Source organism: Lynx rufus, unplaced genomic scaffold (assembly GCF_022079265.1).
Source record: "Lynx rufus isolate CCGP_SWC_20201006 ecotype Redwood Valley unplaced genomic scaffold, mLynRuf1.p SCAF_11, whole genome shotgun sequence".
Lineage (NCBI taxonomy): Eukaryota > Metazoa > Chordata > Mammalia > Carnivora > Felidae > Lynx > Lynx rufus.
Genome location: NW_025814825.1, coordinates 27820852 through 27848568, shown reverse-complemented (window position 1 = coordinate 27848568; position 27717 = coordinate 27820852). Strand labels below are relative to the sequence as shown.

Sequence of the window (27717 nt, the reverse complement as noted above, 5' to 3'; positions counted from 1 at the left end):
GATGCTGATGATCTTTAAAGAACACACGTAGGTGATACTTCTCATACCCTATACACTGTTTCTAAATTTTCTTTTCTATAAACTCAACATTTAGAAACTCACTAAGTCTAAGGGAGTACAGCCCAGGACCTCACACTGAACAGGAAGGCCCTCCTTACCTCTCTGGCTGAGTCGCCTGGCCTGCCCCTCATGGCTCTCTGCCCCACTGGCCTCCATCAGGCCCCCTGCACTGCACTTTGACGTCCTTTCTCCATTCCCCTGCCAAAAATATTTCTCAAAAACCACAGAGCTCAGACTCTCCCTTCCTTCAGGTCTCCACCCAGAAGGCATGCACATTCTGGGCCTCCTGACCCCCTACTCCCAGGCCTCTGCATTCCATCCCACTTCACCCCATCACGCCAAGTACAACTGCCCCCGTCCACTGGCCCTGATGCCTTTAACAGTGCCTGGCAGGAAATGGCTCTCCATAAGTATTTCTTGAAATCTCTCAAATAATTAAATGGATGATTGTGCAGAAAATCACGTCAGCATCGAAGCTTCCTTGGAAAGAGTAATACATGAAATCCTTAGTTGCTGCATTAGCTCCTCCTGGCTTCCCAGAAGCTGGGACAAAGGATTGGTTCAGTGTTCTGTAAGGTCTGAGTTCAGGAGGAGAGAAAAGCAAATTCTCTGTGAGCCAGGTGGTCCGGCTTAATCAGTTGCTGTTTCTAAGGTTTCATGTGGTAATTCACATGAGGAGAGGGAGGCCGGAAGAGGCACCTACTTACCAGACCCCCGGGGAGTGACCACAGGACCAGGACAAAGCTAGCTCTCGTGGTGACCAGGCTGGAGTGGCCCACACTTCTCAGCACCCTTCAGAGGCCTGCGCAGGGGGCCGGGTAGAGGAGTCTCACGGTCAGCCGCCCTTCCCCATCCCTGGGAATTAGCACAGACAGGCTCACATCCAGCCTGTCCCTGGGGTGGTGGGTCACCTTCCTTAGCAGAACCGTGAGAAAGGGCTTGACCTGCGGTCAGAGGATGAGGAATGGAGCTGGAGCCCAGCCTGGCTCAGCACACTCCAACAGTCACAGACACGCCGGCAGACCCCGGCATCAGAATGGCCCTGCACCGCGCCCCCCTCCCCCGCCCCCCGCCGCCACACACTTCCTGCTTATCAGCTCGCCTCTTCTCCCACATCCACACACCCAGATCAGGCACCGGCAGTCACAAGTGTTCCAATGCTCAGCTTTCCAGCAGGCGGCCAGTAAGCCCCACCCTGACCGACAGGACCTCCATGCCCATCTCCGGCCTGGCCCGGTGTGGCCGAGAGCAAGGTGACCTACCCAGAGGTGTGGCGGTCAAGGCCTGCAGAATTCAGGTGGCATGGGTGCCCCCGTACTGGGCCACAGCCCCTCAGGCCTGGGGGAAGAGGGCTCGGCCAGCATTGTTAGTCTCCAACAGCGTTTCACTATGAATCACTCAAGCTGCGTTTCTGCTCATTTCCTGGAGAAAGCAGAAGTGAAGAGTCAGCAGATGCCTGTTGTCCCCATTACCCAGACGGCGACAGAACTGCCTGGGTTCTGGTGGGTGACTCGGGCCCTGCAAAAAGGCCCCTTAGGGGAGTATGCTCGGAGGTCAAGCAGTGCTGGCCACGGCCAAGCACAAAGAGGAACAGCTAGTGAATAGCGGATACAGAATTTAGCCTTGTGTTATTCGGCTGGACTTTCCCGTTGTTTCTTGATCCCACCTATCCTCTCTGAGCCTTTGGTAAAATACAGATAATAACGGTGTTTAGGTGAATGTGGTTACAGAGGTGTCTAAAGTGCAGCCATGGACAGTGCCTGGGTTCATCAGTCTCCTCTCTGTCAGGCCCGGAGAGAGCTCCTCACTTGGATTTCTTCCTCCCCCATCCTAAGCCCTGAGTTTTACCACTGATCCAGGGAGTCCTCCAAGGTCGGATGGTCAACTGTGGGTGACACTAATGATGATGAAAGAAAAGCTTATTTCGTTTTATTTTTTTTTTTTGAAATACAATTTTAAAGAATGGGATGAAGTTCTCTGAAACTCAGCATCAACACTCTCTTTCCTTGGGGTGCGTGGGTCCAACTCTTGATTTTGGCTCAGGCCGTGATCTCTCGGTTCATGGGTTCGAGCCCCCCACCCCCACCCACGTCAGGCTCTGCCCTGACAGCGTGGTGCCCACTTGGAGCTCTCTCTCTCTCCTTCTCTTTCTGCCCCTCCTCTGCTCGTGTTCTCTCTTTCTCAAAATAAACAAATAAACTTTAAAAAGAAAAGAAAAAGTTCCCTTTCCTGTAGGTCTATTAGGCTGAGCCATTTCACATTGTCTTTTCCTAACACCCCCGTGTAGCATCAGCTAGCTCGTCACCTGTTCCCAGTTCACAACCCAACTGACTGTTTATAAGTAACTATGAGCAAGAGGCAACATCCTTTGCTGTGGGAGGCACAAAAGCGCTGGGATTGGTCCAAAAACAAAAACACAGTTATAACGAAGCCTCCACTCTTGCCAGTGAAAAGTTGCCAGTAGACAGCAGCCAAAATAGGAGACGTGTCCAGCTGCAGACCCAGGCGTCATGTCCCCGCTGACCCCAGGCCCCTTCCCCAGCAGGACGGAGAGGTCCTAGCATCCTTGCTCGAGCTTTCATTTCTCATCCCATCCACGGGTACCCAGAAAGCTACGGTGGAAGCTGGAAGCATGGAACCACAGGCAGGACACCTTGGGTCACCCTGAGACACTCAACAGTGTGTGCAGCAGCACAAGAGTCATCTTGTCGGGCCAGAAGGGGCTCCAATTTTTTTTAAGTGACAAATTGAAATCAGTGATTCTACTATTTCCAACATCTGTGATGCTATATAGTATGCACCATTATGGGCAAAGAAACATTCATCTTCTTGACAGCTGGGACAAGACTCTTCCCAAGGGAAAGACCTGCTTTTGGCGACTAAAGATGATAGGTTGCCAGAGGCTGGGCTCCTGGGTTGAAAATCTCAGGTGAAAATGTCAGGTACACAAAGACAATGAATATCTTTACGTCGTTTCTTATTTGTGGCATGAAGCTACTGTGATGTGCTAAGGAACAAATCAAGTAACATTTGCAAGTGGGTCTTGAAACACTAGAAAGAGCTACACAAGAATGAGTTGTTATTATTGAGAAACCTGTCCGTGCTCAGACACTGAGGCAGCCAGGGCAGCTATGAACGGCTCATGTAGATGTGTATTTTCATCGAAGGGAAATGTGAGATTCTGTGATTTTTTTTAAATGTCCAAAAATAGCAATTATACTTCTGCAGCCATTTATGACAATGTAACTGTTACAGAACATACCCTCCCGTTGAAAGTAACTCTAAATGTGTAAGACAACGGTTTTCATGTATTGAATAGCAGGCTGACTAACACTATGATCCTTGAAGGGAGAGAAACCCAGGGGAGCCCCACAGTTGTCCTGGCTTTCTTCCTATGGCTACTTTCTGATAAGGTGCAGGAAAGTGGAGGCCCAGGGGCAGTAATCTCCCTGAACTGAAAATGTGTAAGAGTAAAGGAACTAGAATTTTCAGGGCAGAGTCCTAAGAAGAATGTGTTTTGTGGGAACTCATTGTGTGTGTCCTTGGCCAAGGCTTGCCCGTGCATGTGTGGGGTAAGACTCCAAAAGACCTACCAGAGATCACCTGCCTCAGCGCTGAGAACTGAATGGAGATAACGGAGACTGGGCAGTGCGATGAATGTTAGTTACATCCCATCCAGACTGAAATGACTTCACTGCACATCTTGAGAATTCATCTTATACTCCAGAAAGGCCACACAGAAAAGTAAAAACTGCACACAAGAGTAGGAGCCATGAACTAGGAACAAGCTCAAAACTGAAACAGAAAATCCCTGGGGACTCTGAGTGGTTCAATCGGTTAAGCATCTGACTCTTTTTTTTTTTTAATTTTCTTTAACATTTATTTATTTTTGAGACAGAGAGAGAGCATGAACAGGGGAGGGTCAGAGAAAGAGGGAGACACAGAATCTGAAACAGGCTCCAGGCTCTGAGCTGTCAGCACAGAGCCCGACGCAGGGCTCGAACCCACGGACCACGAGATCATGACCTGAGCCAAAGTCGGACGCTCAACCGACTGAGCCACCCAGGCGCCCCAGCATCTGACTCTTGATTTCAGCTCAGGTCATGATCTCACAGTTGTGAGATCGAGCCCCGCATCTGGCTCTGCACTAAGTATGGAGCCTGCCTAAAATTCTCTCTCTCTCCCTCTGCTCCTCTCCCCTGCTTGCGTTCTCTCTCTCTCTCTCTCTCTCTCTAAAAAAAAAGAAAAGAAAAGAAAAAAAGAAAGAGAAAAAGAAAGAAATAGAAAATCCGTAACAAATAATAAAAGCAAGCCTTGCAGAACCAAAAAGAGATTCCAGTAAATGAACTGCCAACCAGAGCAAAACTCATGATGCTTTGATGGAAGAAAACATAATGCAGCATCCCTTCAATGTAACATCTGCATTCTCTGGCATACAACTACAATTAGTAGAAATCTGGAGAAACAGAAAAATGTGACCTATAACGAGAAAAATAACTATCAATAGGAACAGTCCCCAAGATGAACCTAATGTTGCAAGTATCACCCCAGGACTTTAAAGCAGCTATTAGAAATATATTCAAGGACTTAAAGGAAAAGATAGTCATAATAATTGCGAGGTAGGACATTTCAGCATATAAATGGAAAATATAAGAAGATTGCAATGAAGAATGTCCAGTGGAAAAAAAGAGTCTCTTCCACAAATGGCCTTGAGAACGCTGGTCAGCTACATACGAAAGAGTGAAACTGGACCACTTTCTTCCACTATCACTATACACAGAAATAAATTCAAAATGGATGAAAGACCTAAATGTGTGGCAGGAAACCATAAAAATCCTTGAAGAGAAGGTTAAGCGCCCACCTCTTGGTTTTGCCTCAGGTCATGATCTCACGGTTCATGAGTTCAAGCCCCACGTCAGGCTCTGCACTGAGACATGGAGCCTGCTTTGGATTCTCTTTCTCTCTCTCTCTCTCTCTCTCTCTCTCTCTCTGCCCCTCCCTGGCTCTTCCTCTCGCTCTCAAAATAAATAAATAAACATTAAAAAACATCCTTAAAGACAGCACAGGCAGTAAGGTCTCTGACATTGGCCATAGCAACATTTTTCTAGGTATGTCTCCTGAGGCAAGGGAAATAAAAGTAAAAATAAACTGTTAGCAGCTTCTACACAGCAAAGGAAACGATCAACAAAACTAAAAGGCAACCTACTGCATGGAAGGAGATATTTGCAAATGACATATCCAATAAAATGTTACTATCCAAAATATGTAAAGAACTTATACAAATCAAGATCCAAAAAACAAATAATGCAATTAAAAATGGACAGAAAAATGAACAGACATTTCTCCAAAGAAGACATTCATATGGCCAACAGACACATGAAAGGTGCTCAACATTCCTCATCATCAGGGAAATACACATCAAAACTATAATGAGCTATCACCCCATGCGTATCAGAATAACTAAAATCAAAAACACAATAAACAGCAAGTGTTGGCGAGGATGTGGAGAAAAAGGAACTTTCTTGAACTATTGGTGGGAATGCAAACAGGAACAGCCACTGTGGAAAAGCATGGAGATTCCTCAAAACATTAAAAATAGCCTGGATCCAGTAATCACGCTACTGGGTATTTAACCAAAAAATACAAAAACACTAATTCAAAGGGATACCTATAGGGGCGCCTGGGTGGCTCAGTCGGTTAAGCGTCCGACTTCAGCTCAGGTCACGATCTCGCGGTCCGTGAGTTTGAGCCCCGCATTGGGCTCTGGGCTGATGGCTCAGAGCCTGGAGCCTGCTTCCGATTCTGTGTCTCCCTCTCTCTCTGTCCCTCCCCCATTCATGCTCTGTCTCTCTCTGTCTCAAAAATAAATAAACGTTAAAAAAAAAATTCAAAGGGATACATATACCCCTATATGTATAGCAGCATTATTGACAATAGCCAAATTATGGAAGCAGCCCAAGTATTCATCAATAGATGAATAGATAAAGAAGACGTGGTATATATATACAATGAAATGTCATTCAGCCATAACTGTGGGGAATAGCTAGGAATTCCCAGAGGTTGCACCAATGGGTTAACAAGGCATAAAGAAATAGAAAGCCACAGGATGAACACATCCAAGATTAGGTAAACGAGATTAGGTAATCAGGGCAAAGGCCCCCAGTATAGGACAAAGATATACGAACAGAGAGGCCTCAGGATGAAAACATCAAAAATGAGGTAAAGAAGATTAGGTATTCAGGGCGGAAACGCCCCCCAACTTAGTACAATAGCAGAAAGCTGCTTTCACAGGAAGGACCAAAATAGGTAAGTAAACAGTAAACAGGGCTTTTGACCGCAGCAGGGTGAAGTTGCCCAGAGTGGAGCTAATTAGCAAAAGAAAGGTGCTTTGTTGACCCCCAGGTAGCCTGCTCTGTCTCTCTTGTCCCCTAAGCTAGCTAAGTTAAGCAGACTTGGTGCTTCATGTGTGCTGTAAACAAACATCTGCCCGGCACCAGGACTTTGTTTTGTATTGACCCAAACCCCTAACACTGCATATCTTCAAAACCCCCTTTTCCCTCACGCCTGTGAATTAATGTTCACGGTATCTTTGTCTCTTTGTGCACGTCCATCATGCTTGTAAGTCTTCTGATCCTAATAAAAATGGAGCAAGGACCCTTACTCGGGGCTCTTGTCTCCTCCCAGACATTAGCCTCTCTCGCATTTTAATCCTGCGTCTGCTCTCTTGCTGGACAAGAGGGAACTCCGGACCCAGAGTCTAGGACACATAGCAATGAATGAAATCTTGCGATTTGCAATGACGTCTATGAAGCTAGACGGTATAACACTAAGTGAAATAAGTTAGAGAAACACAAATATATGATTTCACTCATATATGGAATTTAAGAAACAAATCAAACAAGCAAAAGAAAAGAGAGAGAGAGACAAGCCAAGAAACAGAATCTTATTTTTTAAACTTTTTAAATGTTTTTATTTATTTTTGAGAGAGGGAGAGCATGAGCGGGGGAGGGGCAGAGAGAGAGGGAGACACAGAATCTGAAGCAGGTTCCAGGCTCTGAGCTGTATGCACAGAGGCTGACGTGGGGCTGGAGCTCACGAACCAGATCGTGACCTGAGCCGAAGTCGGAAGCTTAATGGACAGAGCCATCCAGGTGCCCCCAAGAAGCAGACTCTTAACTATAAAGAAGAAACTGCTAGTTACCAGCGTGGAGGTGGGCAAGAGGATGGGAGGAATAGATGAGGATGAAGGAGTGCACTCGTCCTGATGAGCACTGGGTATTGTAAGGAATAACTGAATCACTATCTTGTACACATGAAACTAATATAACACTGTATGTATTAAATAATAAAATAAAATAACAGAAGGACAAAAAAAAGGAAATTTTAGAACCAGAAAGTATATTTGAAATGAAAATTTGGGCCAACAGCAGAATAATGGTTGCAAAAAAAATTAATGAAATTTAAGACCAATCTATAGAAATGATTCGATTTGAAAGAGAGAGGAGAAAAGATTGAATAAAAATAAAAATGCACTCAGTTGCCTTTGGGATAATACTAAATAGTATAATATATGTGTAACTGAAATCCCAGAGGGAAAGAAGGGAGAGAAGAGAGTAGAAAAAATATGTGAAGAAATAATGTTTGAAATGTCCCAAGTTTATTGAAAAGTAACAAATTGCAGGTACAATAGGCTTAGTAAACCCCAAGCATGACAAAGCGGAAAGAAAACCACCTTTAATGATGAAAAACACAAAATTATTTTGGGGTGCCTGGGTGGCTTGGTCAGTTAAGCATCCAACTCTTGATCTCCACTCAGGTCTTGATCTCCAGATCTTGAGTTCAAGCCCCACATTGGGCTCCATGTTGGGCACGGAGCCTACTGAAAAAAAAAGATTATCTTTAAAAACAGAGAAAAATAGTATTCCATATGGGGGAACACCACTTCAGGCAGATGTGTTGTCAGAAAAAAAATGGAAGTCATAAGACAATGGAAAAATATCTCTAGCATGTTAAAAGAATAGCAATTATTAACTCATAACTCAAGTTAATAACATCCTCGAAAAAAATGAGGATAAAATAAAGTTATTTTCAGATTACTGACACCTCAAATCACTCATCTCCAGAAGACTTGTACTACAAGAAATTCTCTCTTTTTTTTTTTACTGGTTATTTTATTTTTGAGAGAGAGAGAGCAAGGGAGAGGCAGAAAGACAGGGGACAGGGGATCCAAAGTAGGCACTGTGCTGACAGCAGAGAGTGTGGTGTGGGTCTCGAACTCACCCATGTGAGATCATGACTTGAGCTGAAGTTGGACCCTTAACTGACTGAGCCCCCCAGATGCCCCTACAAGAAATTCTAAAGGAGGTTTTGGAGCCTAAGGGAAAAGACACCAGATGGAAATGTGGATCTACAGAAAGCAAAGAAGAGTACTGGTAATGGCAAATATAATCAAACGATTTACTTTTTCTTGTCTTAATTTCTTTAAAACACTAGGACCAGGACCGTTTATAACAACAAAAAATGTAACACTGTACTTCGGAGTGTATTCCGTACATGCATGAAATATACGGCAGCAATCCCACAAAAGATGACTGAGTAAATAGAAACATACTGTTGCAAGCTTCTCACATTTTACGTGACATAGTAGTTTATTAACTCTGAGTAATAACAAACTTGTGGCAAGTTAAGGATCCATATTTTATTTATAGCTTTGCGACCAAGATACCAGGAAAGTCAATGCTCAGTTCTAATCAGCAAACACACTGAGCATCTATTCTGTGCCAGATCCCAGTTAGACTCTGGAGAAACAGGTGAGTAAGGGAAGCTTCTGTTAAGGTTATTTCCTACAACACTTATTCAAGTGGGAGGGTGGTTCTCCTTCAGATTGTGGTTCTGGAACACAATGGTCCAGAACTTGGTCCTTTAAAGTCTTGTTGTCATCTGCACCCAATCAGCAAAACAGGAGGGCGAATGGACAAAGCACATCTCCGCTCGCAAAAGCCCAGCCTGTACGTGGCATGCCCACCTGGGCTCGAATTCCATTGTAATTTCATGGCCACAGCCAATGGCGAGGAAGGCTGGGAAGTACAATTCAGCCATGTGCCGGCCTTAATCTGTTATTAGGAGAGCATACATTTTGGTAGGCTATCAGTCTCTACCATACTCTCTTCAGAGAGCTTATGATCTACACTGAGGACAATAAACAAAAAGGTTGATAATATTTTCCTGACTTTTAAAATAAATCATGTTAATTTTATACACGATGCAAAAAAAAGTATAAAGAATACAGAATAAAATGAAAATCATTAATATCCTAAATACCATAACCCGCAAATCAATAACCCATGTGAGAATAACATTTCATTTTTTCCTGTTTACCAAAATATATTTCTTTCATCTTAATTTTTTCCTTTTTCTTTTTTTTTTTTAATTTTTTTAACGTGTATTTATTTTTGAGACAGAGAGAGACAGAGCATGAACGGGGGAGGGTCAGAGAGAGGGAGACACAGAGTCTGAAACAGGCTCCAGGCTCTGAGCTGTCAGCACAGAGCCCGATGCAGGGCTCAAACTCATGGACCATGAGATCATGACTTGAGCCAAAGTCGGCCGCTCAACCGACTGAGCCACCCAGGCTCCCCTTAATTTTTTTCTTAAATTTAAAATCATGCCATAAATTCTGCTTCATTACATGTTGGGAATTTTTTTTTTCACTTAATTCATCATAAACGAATGTCCCATGTCGTTATTATAATGCATTTTTTTACATGAAATTGGAATCAAGAAGAAGGAAGGCTGTTTATACAGCAATGGGACATTTTTTTTTTTTAACGTTTATTTATTTTTGAAACAGAGAGAGACACAGCATGAACGGGGGAGGGGCAGAGAGAGAGGGAAACACAGAATCGGAAGCAGGCTCCAGGCTCTGAGCCATCAGCCCACAGCCCCACACGGGGCTCGAACTCGCGGACTGCGAGATCGTGACCTGAGCTGAAGTCGGACGCTTAACCGACTGAGCCACCCAGGCGCCCCAGCAATGGGACATTTTTTTAAACCTAAAGAGAAAGCCACGTCCTGAAACCTTCACATTCCCTGTGAGGATTAGGATAAACTCCAGAAAAAGAGAGAGAATGCAACCAGCAGGCCGTACTTTCTTGGAGGTGGAGAACATGAGTTCTGGTGTAACTGGGAAATAACTCCACCAGACACCTGGAGCCTGAAGAAGTAATGATGAATGCTGTCAGCGACAGGAGGAGACGTGGAGAGGGACAGGCCACCGGAATGCTGTAGATGGCCAAATACATTTTTTTAATTTGCAAACGCAGCTGGAAGGTAGAACTGACAACTCCACGTGGGCATTTTGACACAACACTCAGCAGGAGCCCACTGAGAAGGTAAAGAACCAGAAGCTATCATTTAGTCAAACTTGGGCCATCCAACCCACTTCAACCAGCATGATGATTTCCCAGGACCGAGTCCTAAGCTGGGTTCTGCGGGCACAAATAATAGATAAGAATGTCTTCCTCGTGGAGCTTTAAACCCAAGAACAAGTCCTTTAGGTTTAGCTCATATATCGTTGGTGGAGGAGAAGATATAGGCATCACTAAGGATGTGATCTTCAGTAAGGCACTAGTCAAAATCTCTTCCGATCTCCACTTCCATTTACCTCACAGCTGTCTCCTCAACACGGCCATATGCCTGATACTGTGCAAGATGCCTGGGGGGTGATAAGATCCGGTCTGTCTTTGGGAAATTCACAGACATCACACACACCATGCACAGCCACACACCTGTCATGCCCAAACGGTTTTATTTTAGGGAAGTAGGAATAAACAGCCGAAAGCCCAGTTTAACACTGAGTGCCTTTATGCTCTGCCACCACAGATGTGGCATTGACAGAAATTAGGTCTTCCCTAAAGAGGCTCGGCTTTGGGGGAGATCTCATGAGACCAGAGAGAGGATATCAGTGAGGAGCAGGCTTAGCAGGGGAATGGAGTGCGGTTTCTGGCAATAAGGAAGGTGAGGGGATGTTTTGAAAAAAGATGCATGAGAAACAGAGCCTTTTCAAGAAGGGGTGCTGGAACAACCTGGATATCCATGATGAAAATACATCATTCTTGACTCCTGCCTCACAATGAGAGAGAGAAAGAAAGAAAGAAAGAAAGAGAGGAAGAGAAACAAAAGAAACAAAAACAAACAAAACACAAGATTTCTTAGACTGAAAGGGCTAATGCTATAATGCTCCTTAGAGAAAACATTAAAAAATATCTATGGGCCCTGGGAGTAAGAAAAGGTTTCTTGGACAGGTCACAGAAAACAGTAACCATAAAAGAAAAGATTGAGAAATTAGACTTAATCAAAATTAAAATTTTCTATTTTTTTTTTTTTTTTAGTTTACTTATTTTGAGAGAGGGAAGAGAGAGAGAGGGAGAGAGAACAAGACCAGGGGAGGGGCAGAGAGAGAGGGAGAGAGAGAATCCCAAGCAGGGTCCATACTGTCAGTGCAGAGCCCGATGAGAGGCTTAAACTCACGAACCATGAGATCATGACCTGAACTGAAATCAAGAGTCAGAAAGTTAACTAACTGAGCCACCCAGGTGGCTCAAAATTAAAAACTTCTTCCAATCCAAAGGCATTGTTAGCAAATGAAAAGGCAAGTCATAGGCTGGGATAAAATATTCACAAAGCATATATCTGACCAAGGAAGGATCCTGAACATATTAAGAACTCCAACAAATCAATAATTAAAAAATATACAACCCAATAAAAAAATGTAAAAAAGACTTATACAACCAAAAAATGTGTAATATATAAAATATATACATATACGCATGTATATACACAAATATATATATATATATGCACATACACACACACACACACACACACACACACACACACACAAATATATACAAATGGCCAAAAGGTGCTCAATATCATTACTTATCAGGTAAGTGGAAATTAAAATCACATTGAGATGCCTCAGCACACCCACTACAATGGCTAAAAAAAGATTAATAACACCAGATAGAGAGATTTGGAGGAACAGGAATGCTGGTAGGAATGTACAATAATACAACTACTTTTGTAAACGGTTTAACAGTATTTTATAAAGTTAAACATACACTTACGTGACCCAGCAATGCATTCCTACCTACTTATCTGAGATAAGTAAAAAGACATGTCCACATAAAACCATGCATGAATATTCATAACGGCTTTATGTATGATAGCTAAAACCCAGAAACAACCCAAATGTCCACCAACTGGATAATGAGTAAACAAATCATGGTATATTTGTACAATAGAATTCTGTTCAACAATGAAAAGTTCTGCTATCGACACACCCGTCAACACGGATGAATCTCACAGACATTACCGACTGGATGGAGCGGCACACAAAAAGTACATATATTCTGTGATCCTATTTATATGAAAAATAGCCTATGTTAAAAAAAAAAAAAAGATCAGAGCACTGGTTGCCTCTGGGAATGAGATACTGACTGGAAAGAGGCACAAAGGAACTTTTGGAAGTGATGGGAATATTTTATGTTTTGTTAGAGGTTTGAGCTACAAAAGTAGAGCATTTTGCAAATATACATAAAAATATACACGCCTAAAATTTTACATGAAAAAACTATAAAAATAATTAAGGAAGCAATAAGATATAAATGAACCAAAACGGCAAAATGTCGATCAAGGTTGACGTTGAACCACGGGTACATGGGTTCATTATATTATTTTATTTGTGTATATTCAAATATTTTCCATAATAAAACTTTTTTAGAAGAAAAAGAAAGCAAGGAAGAAGGGAAGGCTATGTATGCCACAAATCAAAATATACTCTAAATCTTCTATCATGGAAACAATGTTCTTATGGGTAAATAGAGAAAACAGTGGAACAGAAGATCCAGAAAAGCCTCAATTACACGTGCAAATTTAGTGTCCTCAAAGGTGACATCTCACATCAGTGGAGAAAGACGAACTACTAGTAAGTGCGTTAGACAACTGGATACAAATATAAGAACAGATACTACACTCGATCTTAGCCAAAAAAGCCGAGAAGCAGTGGATAGAAATAGAAGAAAAAAATAAAATTTGATCATTTCTCACAACTAAATAAAAGCCAAATGAATCCATTGTTTACATGCAAAAAAAAAAAAAATTAAACACATGCTAAAGAAAAAAATAAAAGGGTTCACAGAGCATCTAGCAGCTACCAATGGGGACATAGCTCTGGAGAGGTGGCCACAACACAGGTCTGTCCCAAGGAGGTGGCAGGCTCGAGGCAGGGACACAGACCTCGAGTGAGAGCCCAAGGAGGGGCCGACGGGAAGAGCTAGGATTCCAAAAGCAGACAGAGCTGAGCCGTGGGACGTGGGGTCCCAGAGGCTGTCCGCAGGCTGGGGAAACCAGGAGAAACAAAAGTAAAGCATGCATTCATTTCACCAGTGCCTGTGGCCAAATCGTGCAAGGAGTGACTGCCCTCCGGTCATCACATTAGGTCAACCACTGCTGCAGCCTCTGGACTGAGAGTGAGGAGGAAGGAAGGGGAGGGGACGGAGGAGGAGAGGAGCACACACTGTATTGCTGTGGCACCCAGAACAACCGCGGCAGGCCCAGACTGAATCTTGGACACGGCTGGCAGCAGAATGATGGTGCGGCAGGGCCACAGGGGAGGAGGGTCGAAATGGCGGTCCTTCCAAAATTCTACCTAATTCAGGAAGGGCTGCTTTTCCTGGGCCACAAGGGACCCTTACTGGGTACAGAGAATTTGCCCGCAGGGAGGTCCTGAGAAGAATTTACCTTGGCGCATCAAGCTCCTTGAAGACAGTCTGTCCCACGGAGAGGATGGGCATACTGGGAGCTGGCTAAGAGAGGCCCAGGCCAGGAAGCAGTGGGCAGCAAGGCAGAGACATCCAGGGGTCAGGTGGGAATGTGTGTGAGGCCGAGTTCCCAGGGCAGGCAGGGCGGGGGGGGGGGGGGGGGGGGGGGAGGGGGGTCTGGACAGCGCTGCGCGCGGCTCTCCCGGCCCGTCACCAGGAAGGTGAGGGAGGGAAAGTGGCACCCAGGGACTCGCTACGCACCCTCCGAGGCCTGGCTGTGAACCAGAACTGATTCCCTGGGCAAATACCGAATGAGGACAGCCACCCCCTGGCAGTGGTGCCACCATGCCTTTGACCTCTTGGAGGAAGGCCAGGGTCAGAGAACAGAGACACGGTTTCTGGAGGCAGACTTTTCTCCCTTGTCCTTAGTGAAGTAAGGTCTGGATGGGAGGTGTATCCTCGGCCCCACCATGCAGGAGCCTGGTCGCTTCCTCCACATGCCTCACTGGGTAGGCTCTTGGCCGGAAGTACAGAAAGTGAGTGGCTGGCTTTGCCAGAGCAAGCAGGATGTGCCATTCCTCTTGTCCCTGCTTCCTGCTGTCTGTATCATTCCACCTGCGGGACTCTCGCCGGCTCCTTCCCTGGTCCACAGCACCCATGGTGGAACAGAGCCGTGCATGGCTCCTGAATACCATCTCTCACGTGAGGTCAGCCTCCCAGAGACAGATGTTCCCGAACCCTCACACCTCCATTTGAATCAGTGAACACCAGGACCAACCAAATGTGGCCCGGATGGGATCTGGAATTGACTGTGATTGGGTCACTGTGGGTCACTATGGGTCAGTCCCCCAATCAGAACTATCACTGGTGGCTCACCCTGGGCAAACCTGGCTGTCTGGGCTGCAGCCACATGGAAGGCTGGAGTGGGATGGGTGCAGGGAAGGCTGTCTGATCCTGCGTCCTTACAGCTCAGACCCAGCCAGATGCTCATGCCCCAAAGAGGTCACCTTACAGCGATCGCTGCAAGGCAGCTAAGTACATCCTCTCCTGGAGCCAAAAGAGACAGAAAGGAATGCGGGTGCTTTGAACGAGATGCTGCCATGTTTGACCCTGGAGGAGGGGAGAGGGAGCCAAAGGCCTGGGAGGCTGGGGTTGGAGGGTCCGGAAAGAGCTAAGTGAGGTTAGGATCACTATGCAGAGAGGCAGAGTGGAGCCGAAAGAGCAGAGTGGCCTAGCTTCCGTTCTCAGAAGCTTGGTCAAGGTTAGATGCCTCTGTGGAGGAGTCTCCCTCCCAACTCCCGCCAAGAGGCACCGAGATGATGGGAAGGAAGGGAGGCGCCTTTCTCCGTGTCCCAAGGCTGTTCTTTGGGTCCCGCATCCTTTGTCACAGGGTAGAGCCCAGGTCCTCCACAGCCATCCTGGGGGCCTCGGTGCCTTTGCACAACCCACTCTGGACAGTGGCCTTTGGGGACAGGGAAGCAGCAGAGGCAGTGCAGGTGCCGGCTTCATGCTTCAGTAACCACTTTGCCAGCTGGCCTGTGGCCCCCATGGGCCTCCGCTCAGGCGTGGCTCCCGGACACGCCCTGCAGAAACAGAGCAGGAGGTCAATGTGAGCTTTGAACATCAACAGAAGCAGGCTTGCCACAGACCCCATCGGAGACCCAAAGCCCCTGTGCTCGGGGAGGAGGCTGTGGGGCCGTGACACCCGCCCTCCCGGGAGCACCGTTCCCAGCAGGCATGAGGCCTGACAGAGGAAAGGACTGGTCACAGGCTGCTGGGAGGAGAGTGGCAGGGAGCAGGCAGGAACGGTGATCTCAGGCACACTATTTAACTACACTGAGACTGTTCCGCCATCTGAAAATGAAGAAAATGCAGCTGTTTCATACAGATTTTGTTTTAATGAGAAGTAAATAGAATAAGTGTGTAAAGTGTAGGTAGGGCACCCTACACTTGTCAACAGAGTTCTGCTTGGGGGCATTTCCTGGGCGAGGTTGGTGGGAGGAGAAGGGGCTGATGCCCTGGCCAATATTGGTTTAACTATTTCAATCCTTTGCTGCAGAGAACAGGAACTCGCCAACTTAAGCCACTAAGCCGTAGGACTCTGAGTAAGATGTCTAATCTGCCTGGGCCTCCCGCTCCATTATACATAAATTTAGGGTAATAGGGATTAAATAATAAGAATGTTGGGGTGCCTGGTGGGAGCTCAGTGTGTTAAGTGTCCAACTCTTGATTTCGGCTCAGGTCACGATCTCACAGTTCGGTTCGTTAAGATCGAGCTCCGGATCGGGGCTCTGTGCTGTCAGCACAGAGCCTACTGGGCGTTCTCTCTCTCTCCCTCTCTCTCTGCCCTTCCACTGCTCACGTGCCTATGATCTCTCTCTCTCAAAACAAATAAATAGACATTTTAAAAAAAGAATGTACCATCTGGAAAAATGCAATGTTTAGCACATTGTGAATATCTGTGGTGCAAACAAACACAAAATGTGACCAGTCCCCAGTGTAACCCCAGAATTCCCCTGGCTGGCCGCAGGGAGCTGGAGAGCCAAGGGAGGTGGAATTCAAGATGAAATGTGAGTGCGGGCCTTTCAGGGTATTTGCATATGTGGTCGAAAGCAAAATACACAGTAAAAAAAGATTCCTGCAAAGTGTATATACTTCCAGGCTGAGGAAGCAGAAGTTACTTTTTTAATAGCGATGTGGGTTTTTTTTTTTTCACTTACAAAATTATACCTGAACATGAAAGCCAAATTCAGCTTCTAAGAACCAAACGCTGGCTTCTGTTTTGCCTGTGATCAAGTTCACCTTTGCCCAAATAATCGCTCAGAGTGATTTCTTGTAGATCTTCTCATGGTTATACCATTACAACTTTAGCTCACACTTTTATTTCAGGATTAATTTTAGACAGTGCCTTTAGACATTCAGAAGTGAAAAACAAGACAATTAGCATGCTTCCCCTATTGTCTTCTTCCTCTCTCATACGCCTTCCTGATTCATATTATATTTTTATTTTCTTCTTCTAGCCGCTGCCTTTCCAACTTTGTTCATCATATTTTTATATGTCCCTCCGGCAGTTGCCTTCATGAGTTTCATGGCATGTTCACTCCTCTATGCACTAAATTAACACAGTACTGGCTGCTATGGAAGGTAAAGAAACAGACCAGTTATTCTCCCTCTCCATTCTTCTTATTTATGCTTGTTATATAATTGTCTTCCTATTCATCGTGGTTGAAAATCTTTGTGTTCACTAACTACAAGTCTCTGACTTGATTTGCCACTAGGCTGGCCCTAAAAACTCGAAAACTAACAAACAGCATTGACAATAGTACGGTTTTGTCAATCTTCACGGTAGAGTCAAGAAACGTGATTGACCCTGAGAGTAGAAAAGTACTCCTGAGTCATTAACACCTTAAAGTTAGATTATATAGAACTTTTCATTAAATAGTAATGATTCAGTAAAGTATATTAAATAAAAGGTAATAAATACTCAAAATCTACTCATTTCATTACACTTTGCTCTTGTGCTGCTGTGGTTATTGTATCTGTGTGGTGGAAACACTGTATAATAATGTGCTGTGTGGTTGGTATTTTAAAACTGGCCACCGTGGGAGAATTTACACCATGGAAACTGGAAAAATACTACAAACAGGGACTTGATTTGTTATTTTACTGATTAAATTTAAGAAAGTTGTGGGGGCGGGGAGCATCCAGGTGGCTCAGTCAATTAAGCGTCCGACTTCAGCTCAGGTCATGATCTCACGGTTCGTGGGTTCAAGCCCTGCATCAGGCTCTGTGCTGACAGCTCAGAGCCTGGAGCCTGCTTTAGATTCTGTGTTTCTCTCTCTCTCTGTCTGCCCCTCCCCCACTTGTGCGTGCGCCCTCTCATTCTATCTCTCTCTCTCTCTCTCAAAAATAAATAAACATTAAAAAAAATTTTTTAATGGAAAGTGGTGGGGAAATTGTTAATAATGCAGATTAAATTGGGCTGTGTCTATGGTCATTACACTATGATGTACATTACATTACATTACATTATAGTCATTACATTGTGAAAAGCACAAAATTGAAGAAATATTTTTCTGGTGTTTGCAAACAAGTATCTCATTCAACATAGTCACTCAAGCCATTACACAGCTAAGGAAAGTTCTGACATAGGGAGCACGGAAGCTGAAAATGGTTTAAGCTTAATGAATATAATCTGAGAAAGAGTTTAGCAGTAAATTACGTATCAGACTTAATGACCATAAATTATTGGGTAAAGCACTGTGACTCATAGGGCAACTCTATTTGTCAAATCATGGTTAACTTGAAACTCTAGGGGTGCCTGGGTGGCTCAGTCAGTTAGGTGTCCGAATCTTGATTTCAGCACAGATCCCGATATCGCGGTTTATAAGATCGAGCCTGGCGTCGGGCTCCGTGCTGACAGCTCAGAGCCTGCTTGGGATTCTCTCCCCCTCTCTCTGCCCCTCCTTTGCTCTGTCTTTCTCTCAAAATAAATAAATGAACTTAAAAACATTAAAAGGAAGTTGAGACTCTAGTTTGGCTACAGACTCAAAAGTTTAGCAAAAAGTAGTAAAAGCATCCCATAAGAATTAATTGGCTAAATGGACTCTGTAATCAAGAATCGTATGCTCTGTAGTTATGTGTAAATCATGTGCTACACATACTTTATATTGGTAAAATTTGTAATAAACTGAAATGATAGATAGATGGAAAGACAGGACAAACACATTTTTGAGAGCTGGTTGTTAGGCATTTACCAGAACACCGCAGTCTCACAGTCTGGCTGAACTTACCATCACATCACATAAGAGATTAGGAGAAAATGGAAAGAAAGACCCCCTCCTCCCACGCTCCAGGACCAGCATGGTCCCTGGGGGCTACAGAACTCATCACACAGGTCACTGGGACTTGTCCTAAGATGGGGAAGCAAATGCTGAGAAACAGCAGGGCTGACAGGGCAGGCCACTCCTCTGTGCCTTCAGCCACATTTCTAAAAAAAAGGGACTGCTCGGGGCGCCTGGGTGGCGCAGTCGGTTAAGCGTCCGACTTCAGCCAGGTCACGATCTCGCGGTCCGTGAGTTCGAGCCCCGCGTCGGGCTCTGGGCTGATGGCTCAGAGCCTGGAGCCTGTTTCCGATTCTGTGTCTCCCTCTCTGTCTGCCCCTCCCCCGTTCATGCTCTGTCTCTCTCTGTCCCAAAAATAAAAATAAACGTTGAAAAAAAAAAAAATTAAAAAAAAAAAAAAAGGGACTGCTGATCTCTCTCCCTGGGCTCATGGGGCAGTCGTGAGATTCCGTAACATCATGGCTGTGCCGATGTGCCGGCCCAGGGGCAATCTTTGCCCCTTACGAGAGGTGGCACCATCCCCACCACCAATTACCAGCAGAAACTGTGGCTCACACCGCCCCCTCCCCTGGCAAGCTGCCAGCACGGAGCCGTTGCAGGGGCCGGCCTGATTCTGACGCAAGCGGAAGAAGCAGAGGGAGGCTTGGCCACTTCTGCTTTTGGCTCACGCCCACTGAGGTCTCTGCGCAGGGAGCACATTTGAATTCTCAAACCTCAGCCACAGGTTCACTTCAAGTTTTGAGGGAAAATTTACGGGCAATTTCGTTAGAGCTGATTATAGCTAGGTCCTGTGCAGAAGTACCGCTCGGTGTTTCTGGAGAGCTACAAAATGTGCAAATGATTGCTCTGACTGAGGGTGGATTTGACTCTCACTCATGGGGATTGATTGTCTTTCCCATCCAGAGATTTCTTGCAGAAGACCCTAAATTATAGTATTTTATGTACCCTTCTGTGGATCTATCCTGAGGAAATAACCCAATATTCAGAACCCAATATTCAGAAAAATATGGGTCTGCCTCAAATCCTTTTTTTAAATAATGTAATGATGTGGGAACGTAAATGCAGAAGCAAAGCAAACACAGAAGGGTTCTGCTTGCGGGGCTTTTAAAATAACTTTATATACCATCATTAATATGTCATTTCAGATGTTACTCGAATGCCATGAGGAAGTGCTTGATTTAAAATGTTAAGTTAAAAGGCCAATGAGCAGCATCACGGCTGTGAGCCTCTGCTCTGGATCCAAAAGCCTCAGTTGGAGTCCTGCTTCTGTCCCTCATTAGCTTCCTGACCCTGGGCAAGTCACTTCCCTCCTGAGGCCTCAGCTTTCTCATCCATACAATAGGGCCATAGCAATACCCCTCTTCGTGGGCAGTTGTGAGGAAAACAAGGAGAGGATCCATGGCACCTGGTGCACAGTGAGTCACTGACATCATCCACAACCAGCATTGTTACTGCATCTGTGGCAAAATCCATCCACCTAAAATCCTGGAGGGGAATATCACCGACTTCCCCTAGCAGCTATGGCTGGATGGAGCCACCAGGTGAGGTGCCTTGTCCTCATTCCTGCCTGTCTGCTATAGGATTCTCTCTCCTCCCTACGCTCTCCCTACTGCTCATCCATTCTGCACACCACTCGGCTATAGCTGTCTCCTTGCTTTTCCGATCTGTGAGCTCTTGAGTCAGGGAGTCTCTCGCTCACTTCTGAGGCCCCAGCCCCAAGCACAGAACCTGGCAAATAGTAGGTGCTCAAACATTTGACCATCAGATTTTTCCAAGTTTTATTGGAGAGCGTTTCAGAGATTTACTGCTGCATAACAAAATAGAATGGTTTCAAATAGCAACTATTTGTTGCTTCTCATGATTCTGTGGGACTGGAAGCCGATGGGGCTCAGCTGGACGGTTCTTTGTGCCTCGTAGTGTGGGCTGGGGGCCGCCAGCTGTATCCACCTGGGGTCTGGAGGGGCTGGAAGGTGCAAGGGATCCGACTCACACGGCTGATACCTCGGTGGTCCTGGTGGCTTCTCTTTCCCACATGGCCTCTCATCACTCACGAGGCTGGCACAAGCCTGGAACAACATGGCGGCTGACTTCCTGAGAGCGAAAGTGATGCCGACAGACTTCTCAGGGGCTACTTGCAAATCTGCCACAGCATCACGTCCACCTCTTGATGGGAGAAGGGATGTGCATACCAGGCGGGGGGTATCTGGAAGGCCATCTTTGGAGCATCTGGTACTTGATGAATAGAAATAAGAGGAAAATGTAGGGGGGAAGTAACACCACCTTCAGCTGGTCTGGAGCAGCGTGAGCTGAAGTCTTGCTGTTTCTGTTCAGAGTGACACTGGGCCCTGGAAGAAGTGCAGCTGCAGCTGGTTCCCCAGGAGCAGCCAGCCGGGGGTGTCCCCACAGGCAGGCTGTGCTCTACTCAGTGGGGAGTGACCACAGCACTCGGCACCCTCTGGGCCCTCAGAGAAGCCTGCGCAGCTTGCTGCTCCTGATTCCCTGCGTCCCAGCACCCGGGTGCTATGCCCTGTGGGGGAGATCAAGGTGAGTAGGGCAGCCTCCACGAGCTCTGCCAGCCAGTCTCTGCTGGACAGGAAGGTGTGACCCTGGCAGCTCATTGCCATGGAGACACAGGGACCCACGTGCCTACATGAGCACTGAGAGAAAGGGCCACGAGTCCAGGACGGAGTGGGGTCCCTGCCTCGGGAGGGCCCACAATAACTCAAACATACACAACAAAAATCTGTTAAAGAACAAGTGCCTCTGTCCCTCGAGAGTTACACAAAGTGCTGGCCCAGCAGGACCCACGGCCTTGACTTTAAACATCTGTTTGCTAGCGGCACCTGGGTGGCTCAGTCAGTTCCACTCTTGGTTTCAGCTCAGGTTATGAGCTCATGGTTCATGAGACCCAGCCCCGCAGTCAGCTCTGTGATAGGCTCCTCACTGACAGCATGGGAGCCTGCTTGGGCTCTCTCTCTCTCTCTTTCTCTCTCTCTCTCTGTCTCTCTCCCCACTCCCCACTTGCACATGCTCCAACCCTCTCTCTCTCACACACTAAATAAATAAATAAATAAATAAATAAATAAATAAATAGAATTTGTTTGCTAGCCTAGCCCTGTCCAGAAGCCACATCTCTTGCCCTACATCCTCAAAAGAAAAAGCAAATGTCATGGGTTTGGTTTGCAGGTTCAGGCCTATCTTTTTTTTTTTTAATATTTTTTTAATGTTTATTTATTTTTGAGAGAGAGAGGGAGCATGAGAAGGAGAGGGGCAGAGAGAGTGGAGGACAGAGGATCTGACAGCAGGGAGCCTGATGCGGGGCTTGAACCCATGAACTGTCAGATCATGACCTGAGCCAAAATCAAGAGTCAGATGCTTAACTGACTGAGCCACCCAGGCGCTCCCTTCCTTTCACACTTTTTTGAGTATTTATAGTATAAGACTTTTGTATCTCTGTGAATTATTTTTTTTATTGTCTTATACTGACAGTAATCTTTATCCTCATGAAGGCTCTTCCTCAGTCCATTTTCTCTTTTACTAATATCACAAAAGCAGTTTTCTTTTAGCTACTCTTTGGCCTGTGTATCATTTTCAATTCATTTGTTTCCAATATTTCTGTGTTCTTATATTTTAGGTCTGTCTCTTGGCAAACAGCTATAATTTGATTTTTTTGTAATCCAACCTAAGTACCTCTATTTTTTTAATATATGAGCTTAATCTTAATAAGCTGTTTATATTTACTATGGTCACTGATACGTTTATACCCACTCTTTACCTTCTTTTATATGTCTGTTTACCATGATTTTTAAGTTTTTTTCCTCCCTTTCTTCCTTCTGTTGAACGTTTTAAGTTTCTTGGGTTGTTTTGTTTTGTTTTGTCGGTCTTTATCTCCCTCTACTGGTTTGGAAGTTATACACTCTATTTCTATTCTTGTTATTAAAATTTCAACATGTGTACTTGACTTTGAAAAGTCTAGAGCTGAGCTGTTCATTACAGCAGGGATACCAGCCACCTCTGACTACTGAACATTTGAAATGGGATCAATAAACAATTAAATTTTTCATGTTGATGAATGTTCATCTTAATTTTAAAACTGATACATAATCCAGTTGTTGGCAAGTTTTTCCCATGTTTGGAACAATTTGGATAGGCAAATTGTCTTTTTCAACTCTAAATTTTGTGAAATCTAAATAGATCAAAATTTTCTAATGGAAATTTAGCATCCAAAATGAGATGCAGTATAAGTGTTAAAATACACACCAGATTTGGAAGACTTTGTACAGAAAGAGTATAAAATTTTTCAAAAATAAGATGTTGATCTCATGTTGAAGTGACAGTTGACCTTTGAACAACACGGGTTTCTTGATAAATACAATACAGTATTGTAAACGTATTTTCTCTTCTTTATGATTTTCGTAATAACATTTTCTTTTTTCTAGCTTCCTTTATTGTAAGAATAAAGTATATAAGATATATAGCACACACAATATGTGCTGATCGACGGTTTATGTTAACAGTAAGGCTTTCAATCCACAATAGGCTATTAGTAGTGACATTTGTAGGAGTCGAAAGCAGATTTTTGACTGTGGGAGGCATCAGCACCCTGAACCCCCCCACTTGTTCAAGGGTCAAATGTATAATATTTTGCCTATATTGTATTAAACAAAATATGTTATTAAACTATTTCCTCTCCCCCTTTTTAACATAACTACTAGAAAATTTTTTTTTTTAATTTTTTTTTCAATGTTTATTTATTTTTGGGACAGAGAGAGACAGAGCATGAACGGGGGAGGGGCAGAGAGAGAGGGAGACACAGAATCGGAAACAGGCTCCAGGCTCTGAGCCATCAGCCCAGAGCCTGACGCGGGGCTCGAACTCACAGACCGCGAGATCGTGACCTGGCTGAAGTCGGACGCTTAACCGACTGCGCCACCCAGGCGCCCCACTACTAGAAAAATTTTAACTGCATGTGTGGCTCGCATGATACCTCTATGGGACGTGCTCATCTAGAGTTACAGCCCCAGGTACCCAGGAGTCTGGAGCTTCTAATTCTCCCCCATTCTTCTCTTCCATGTGATTATATTCCATATTAGATATTGCATCATATGCAATACCCACTCCACCTTGTTCTTCACACCCCTGCCTTAATTCATTTGTTTTATATACGATGATAATTTAGGTTTACCAAAATGTCTGCCCATTTCTTTGTCCACCTGTACACCTGACACTCAACCCTTCTTTGAAGCTCAGCTTTCTATACAGCTTCCAGAGGCCATGCTGAAGGCTGCATTGACTCTCTCAGTGTCACTAGTGATAGCAAGGACCCAGGCCCAGGCAGAGCCCCACCGGCCACAGGTACAAGGACCTCCATGCCTCTGTTGGAGTACAGCTGCTCCACTGTGGCCTCTTCCACCCCAGCGGGAGTGGCGGGGGGCAGGAGCTGCGGAAGGCGGGGGCCGGCGAGCTGCAGACAGGCGAACAGGCTTCCACACCCCGCCAGCCTCTCTGTGGCTGGTCACCATGCTCACACTTGCCTCTGACTCAGAGCGGGACTTCGGAGGAGCAGCACCTTGCCCATTCCTCTCATCCCCTCCGAGAATGTATATCTGACTGTCTTGGCCACATTCTCTGGAGAGATGAGGGGCCTTAAGGCCTCTGCTATGTGAGCGCTACCTGACCAGGGTCATGGTCAAAGCATCTTCCTCTCCCCTAAGGCCTTAGGGAGCCATTCCCCAAGGGCCTGTACCATTGATTTCAGCCCAGTAGGCCAGGTCCTGGACCATTGGGAAGTAAGTGAGGCATTCACTGCCTCCTTCAAATTTGCACCCTGGCTGCCTCACTAGCCTCACCCTTGTCCCAGCATCCAATTCCCCAGAAGTATGTGTTTCCCATGGGTACTATACAAGTGATTCCTTTGAGCCCCCTGAGGTCTACAGAGCCCCTCCTCAGAAGGACTTCCTCAGCAATGGCAGTGATCCGCTGGAAAGCGCATGTACACACACACACACACACACACACACACACACACCATAAGTAGTGTGCTGAGAGCACCATCGTGTGGCCACAATTTCCAATTACAGTCAGGAGATATATATATATATATATATATATACACACACATATATACATATACACACAAAATTAGTTTAGCATTTCTTCTATTCAGTAATGGGAAGTCCTCTTCAGAAGGAGGAAACAATCCTCTGATTCCATCATCAAATTAAATATTTGTGTACATAAAATAATATGTATCCTTCCAATGTTCATAACTTCTAACAACTAGGAAAATGAAACTTTGCTATGTTAAAAACAAGCCAAAAGTCCCCTAGGAATTCTTTTTTTTTTTTTTAATTTTTTTTTCAACGTTTTTATTTATTTTTGGGACAGAGAGAGACAGAGCATGAACGGGGGAGGGGCAGAGAGAGAGGGAGACACAGAATCGGAAACAGGCTCCAGGCTCCGAGCCATCCACCCAGAGCCTGACGCGGGGCTCGAACTCACGGACCGTGAGATCGTGACCTGGCTGAAGTCGGACGCTTAACCGACTGCGCCACCCAGGCGCCCCTAGGAATTCTTAATATAATGTGACCTACAGTGTGGTTCTGGCTGAATTTGCGACCGCTGGGGTTCAACAGCTCATTGATAAGAGGCCTCCAGAGGATCATTGTGGCCACCATGATTTCCGGGGGCTTCCCTTACACAGGACTCTAACTTCACAGAAGCCAGTCAGTTCACTGATGGTGACAGGTTCCTGGCTAGGACTGAGGGTTCCCACTCAGTTCCCTGGGAGGCTCCAGAAAAGGCCCAAGAGGCAGCCATGGTACGGCTTCTGGCTCCCACAGAGACCCTGTACACGAGACCCCAACATAAACATTAAAGACACACACATTCTCTTGCTGTCAATTCCATTTTAAGCACAAATGGAAAGTCAGGCCCTGAGATCGCCTAGGAATGTTTGATCATACGGTAACCATCCCACCTTATAAAAACGGCTTCGTTTTTAATATGTAATGTAAATTAAAGTGCAGGATTTATAAAAATGGGCAGGAGACCCAGTTTGAGAACAAAACACTGCCCTACTAATGCTGCATCTGATGATGGAGGTAACAGGCGTTTCCTGGTCTCCCGTTAAGTGTAGCTGCATCACTGCCATTAGGACAGGTCCAGAGCACTTAGCTACCTTCTTTGCCCTCACTCAATCCCCACTGCCGTCATGGGGGATGGGTCTCAGAGAGGCAGTGAAACTTACCAGTGACCCAGCTAAGAGGCATCCAGGCAGGAGTCAAAGCCACCTTTGCTCGACTCCAGTGCCGTCGCTCCTTCCATTGCAGCCCCCACGCCTCCTCCAGCAAGCCCGGATGGAGGCAATAGCCTTCCACAGTGCATGCCCGAAGGAGGCCTAGAACGCTGCTTTCCAGTTGCATCCACAGTAGCAGTGGGGACTGACAGGCTCTAAGAACAGCACACTACACCTCGCTTCTCACGAGCCCTGAGCTCTGGCCTTGCAACAGGGTGTGTGCCTCCTTGCCTCTGCCAGCAACCACTCTCCACCACTGCCCACCCTGCCCCACTCCCAGGGGCCTCCAAGGGCAGTGTTTTTAGGGTAGAGGATGGGCCTGCCTCTGCCATCACCACTTCCCTGAGACTGGACTGACAGAGACTCTCACCCCAGCCCCAGCTCTGCCCAGATGTCAGATCAGACTTTTGAAGGCTACCAGTCGATGGCCAGCCACCCTGCTTTGGTCAGGGAGACCAAGAGCAAAGGGCCACACTGAGTCCTGGGGAGGGGGAGGCCGGCCCAGCCTCAGAGAAAGGAACTGCCCACCAGAGCCCCACTGGGAGGCCAGGTCACTAAAGGCTACCTTCCTATTTCTCCCCTTGGCCTTGGCTTTCAAAAGATGTTTCATCGGGGCGCCTGGGTGGCGCAGTCGGTTGAGCGTCCGACTTCAGCCAGGTCACGATCTCGCGGTCCGTGAGTTCGAGCCCCGCGTCGGGCTCTGGGCTGATGGCTCAGAGCCTGGAGCCTGTTTCCGATTCTGTGTCTCCCTCTCTCTCTGCCCCTCCCCCGTTCATGCTCTGTCTCTCTCTCTGTCCCAAAAATAAATAAATAAACGTTGAAAAAAAAATTAAAAAAAAAAAAAAAAAAGATGTTTCATCAGCTGGCCTTGGTTTCAAATCTCAGCAATGCCATTTGTAATCTGTCCCCTTAGAAAATTCACTGAACCTTTCCGACCTCAGTTTCCCAATGCACGATGTAGGGAGATTTAAGCCATGCTGGTTTCTTGGAAAGCGGCTCAGATTCCCCCACCCCCATCCCCCCCACCCCCTCTTTACCCTCTCCCACAACCTGAGGGCTCCTACCCTGCTAATGACCTCCAGCCCCACAGCCCCACCTTCCTGCCCATACTGAAGACACAAGACTGGCCAGCTGTGCAGAATTCGGGAAGACTCCGTGTGGAAATCCCCAGGAAATCTACACACCCTACCACACCCTACCTACATGTGACCCCAGAGAAGGTGAGGGGGAGCCACTGAGAAGCTCCCCCCTCCCCCCCGCCAGTGAGGCCATAGACCCCAGGAGTGTGAGGCTGTGCCTGCTGGTGCCCGCCAGGGGGCGCGCTGCACCAAGGCGAACTCCTGGCGGGCGTGCACTCCTGGGCCGGCCTGCCGCAGCCCCTCCTGGCAGAGGTGAGCCTGGCGGGGCAAGACTTCCTCAGGCGGGGCAGCCGCAGGCTCTTACCAGGCCAAGGACAGCCAGCAACGCAGCGTCCCCAGAGGCACCGAGGAGCCAGGGAGCCTGCATCTGACTGATGATGTTGGGCCGGGACAGCTTCCTCCTGGTCCTGCCTGCCTCCCCTGCCCGCTCGTCACATGGGGGGGCCGGGGGCAGGGCCAAGGCCATGGCCATGGCCACAGGGTGAGCAGCGGGGGCAGGGAGCCCGAGCGCTCCCTCCAGGCGGTGCCAGAGGAAGGATCCCAAGCAGGCGCCA

At 46.3% G+C, this 27717-nt stretch overlaps 1 protein-coding gene and 1 pseudogene across 8 annotated transcripts in view; both read right to left on the bottom strand.

Moving 5' to 3' along the window:
• The window catches only part of WDFY4 (WDFY family member 4), a 293352-nt gene extending 291895 nt beyond the window's left edge, over window positions 1-1457 (bottom strand). For 4 of the 8 annotated variants that reach the window (XM_047073084.1, XM_047073089.1, XM_047073088.1 and 1 more), the window contains exon 1: window positions 1323-1455. The gene's annotated coding sequence lies outside the window, so the exon portion shown is untranslated. Of the gene's footprint in view, window positions 1-158; window positions 730-767; window positions 1005-1322 lie in introns of those variants that run through there. The other 4 variants (XM_047073092.1, XM_047073091.1, XM_047073085.1 and 1 more) reach the window with 3 other exon arrangements.
• An 11590-nt stretch (window positions 1458-13047) lies between these two features.
• LOC124507317 (uncharacterized) lies at window positions 13048-13127 on the bottom strand (annotated as a pseudogene).
• Between the last annotated feature and the right edge of the window lie 14590 nt (window positions 13128-27717).